The sequence below is a fragment of the Manis pentadactyla genome, chromosome 5 (assembly GCF_030020395.1).
Source record: "Manis pentadactyla isolate mManPen7 chromosome 5, mManPen7.hap1, whole genome shotgun sequence".
NCBI classification, from domain to species: Eukaryota; Metazoa; Chordata; class Mammalia; order Pholidota; family Manidae; genus Manis; species Manis pentadactyla.
The window spans coordinates 10,048,012-10,051,460 of record NC_080023.1 but is presented as its reverse complement, the minus strand read 5'-3'; positions in this window follow the sequence as shown (position 1 = coordinate 10,051,460).

Here is a 3,449-nt window from a genome sequence, read left to right as displayed (position 1 = left end):
CAGCAAAGCAAAATGTTGTAGAATCACTACTTGCCTTCTCTGTGTTGTACAGCCCTCCCTTTTCTCCTACCCACCCCCATTGCATGCTAATCTTAATACCCCCCTACTTCTCCCGACCCCCTTATCCCTCCTTACCCACCCATCCTCCCCAGTCCCTTTCCCTTTGGTACCTGTTAGTCCATTCTTGAGTTCTGTGATTCTGCTGCTGTTTTGTTCCTTCAGTTTTTCTTTTGTTCTTATATTCCACAGATAAGTGAAACCATTTGGTATTTCTCTTTCTCCGCTTGGCTTGTTTCACTGACCATAATACCCTCCAGCTCCATCCATGTTGCTGCAGATGGTTGGATTTGCCCTTTTCTTATGGCTGAGTAGTATTCCATTGTGTATATGTACCACTTCTTCTTTATTCATTCATCTATCGATGGACATTTAGGTTGCTTCCAATTCTTGGCTATTGTAAATAGTGCTACGATAAACATAGGGGTGCACTGATCTTTCTCATACTTGATTGCTGCATTCTTAGGGTAAATTCCTAGGAGTGCAATTCCTGGGTCAAATGGTAAGTCTGTTTTGAGCATTTTGATGTACCTCCATACTGCTTTCCACAATGGTTGAACTAACTTACATTCCCACCAGCAGTGTAGGAGGGTTCCCCTTTCTCCACAGCCTCACCAACATTTGTTGTTGTTTGTCTTTTGGATGGCAGCCATCCTTACTGGTGTGAGGTGATACCTCATTGTAGTTTTAATTTGCATTTCTCTGATAATTAGTGATGTGGAGCATCTTTTCATGTGTCTGTTGGCCATCTGTATTTCTTTTTTGGAGAACTGTCTGTTCAGTTCCTCTGCCCATTTTTTAATTAGGTTATTTGTTTTTTGTTTGTTGAGGCGTGTGAGCTCTTTATATATTCTGGACGTCAAGCCTTTATCAGATGTGTCATTTTCAAATATATTCTCCCATACTGTAGGGTTCCTTTTTGTTCTATTGATGGTGTCTTTTGCTGTACACAAGCTTTTCAGCTTAATATAGTCCCACTTATTCATTTTTGCTGTTGTTTTCCTTGCCCGGGGAGATATGTTCAAGAAGAGCTCACTCATGTTTATGTCGAAGAGGTTTTTGCCTATGTTTTCTTCCAAGAGTTTAATGGTTTCACGACTTACATTCAGGTCTTTGATCCATTTTGAGTTTACTTTTGTATATGGGGTTAGACAATGGTCCAGTTTCATTCTCCTACATGTAGCTGTCCAGTTTTGCCAGCACAATCTGTTGAAGAGACTGTCATTTTGCCATTGTATGTCCATGGCTCCTTTATCAAATATTAATTGACCATATACGTCTGGTTTAATGTCTGGATTCTCTGGTCTGTTCCATTGGTCTGTGGCTCTGCTCTTGTGCCAGTACCAAATTGTCTTGATTACTATGGCTTTATAGTAGAGCTTGAAGTTGGGGAGTGAGATCCCCCTACTTTATTCTTCTTTCTCAGGATTGCTTTGGCTATTCGGGGTCTTTGGTGTTTCCATATGAATTTTTGAATTATTTGTTCCAGTTCATTGAAGAATGTTGCTGGTAATTTGATAGGGATTGCATCAAATCTGTATATTGCTTTGGGCAGGATGGCCATTTTGACAATATTAATTCTTCCTAGCCACGAGCATGGGATGAGTTTCCATCCGTTAGTGTCCCCTTTAATTTCTCTTAAGAGTGACTTGTAGTTTTCAGGGTATAGGTCTTTCACTTCTTTGGTTAGATTTATTCCTAGGTATTTTATTCTTTTTGATGCAATTGTGAATGGAATTGTTTTACTGATTTCTCTTTCTATTGGTTCATTGCTAGTGTATAGGAAAGCTACAGATTTCTGTGTGTTAATTTTATATCCTGCAACTTTGCTGTATTGCGATATCAGTTCTAGTAGTTTTGGAGTGGAGTCTTTAGGGTTTTTTATGTACAGTATCATATCATCTGCAAATAGTGACAGTTTAACTTCTTCTTTACCAATCTGGATTCCTTGTATTTCTTTGTTTTGTCTGATTGCCGTGGCTAGGACCTCCAGTACTATGTTAAATAACAGTGGAGAGAGTGGGCATCCCTGTCTAGTTCCCGATCTCAGAGGAAATGCTTTCAGCTTCTCGCTGTTCAATATAATGTTGGCTGTGGGTTTATCATAGATGGCCTTTATTATGTTGAGGTACTTGCCCTCTATTCCCATTTTGCTGAGAGTTTTTATCATGAATGGATGTTGAACTTTGTCAAATGCTTTTTCAGCATCTATGGAGATGATCATGTGGTGTTTGTCTTTCTTTTTGTTGATGTGGTGGATGATGTTGATGGACTTTCGAATGTTGTACCATCCTTGCATCCCTGGGATGAATCCCACTTGGTCATGGTGTATGATCCTTTTGATGTATTTTTGAATTCGGTTTGCTAATATTTTGTTGAGTATTTTTGCATCTATGTTCATCAGGGATATTGGTCTGTAGTTTTCTTTTTTGGTGGGGTCTTTGCCTGGTTTTGGTATTAGGGTGATGTTGGCTTCATAGAATGAGTTTGGGAGTATCCTCTCCTCCTCTATTTTTTGGAAAACTTTAAGGAGATTGGGTATTATGTCCTCTCTGTATGTCTGATAAAATTCCGAGGTAAATCCATCTGGCCCGGGCGTTTTGTTCTTTGGTAGTTTTTTGATTACCGCTTCAATTTCGTTGCTGGTAATTGGTCTGTTTAGATTTTCTGTTTCTTTCTGGGTCAATCGTGGAAGGTTGTATTTTTCTAGGAAGTTGTCCATTTCTCCTAGGTTTCCCAGCTTGTTAGCATATAGGTTTTCATAGTATTCTCTAATAATTCTTTGTATTTCTTTGGGGTCCGTCGTGATTTTTCCTTTCTCGTTTCTGATACTGTTGATTTGTGTTGACTCTCTTTTCTTCTTAATAAGTCTGGCTAGAGGCTTATCTATTTTGTTTATTTTCTTGAAGAACCAGCTCTTGGTTTCCTTGATTTTTGCTATTGTTTTATTCTTCTCAATTTTATTTATTTCTTCTCTGATCTTTATTATGTCCCTCCTTCTGCTGACCTTAGGCCTCATCTGTTCTTCTTTTTCCAATTTCGATAATTGTGACATTAGACCATTCATTTGGGATTGTTCTTCCTTTTTTAAATATGCTTGGATTACTATATACTTTCCTCTTAAGACTGCTTTTGCTGTGTCCCACAGAAGTTGGGGCTTAGTGTTGTTGTTGTCATTTGTTTCCATATATTCCTGGATCTCCATTTTGATTTGGTCATTGATCCATTGATTATTTAGGAGCATGTTGTTAAGCCTCCATGTGTTTGTGAGCCTCTTTGCTTTCTTTGTACAGTTTATTTCTAGTTTTATGCCTTTGTGGTCTGAAAAGTTGGTTGGTAGGATTTCAATCTTTTGGAATTTTCTGAGGCTCTTTTTGTGGCCTAGTATGTGG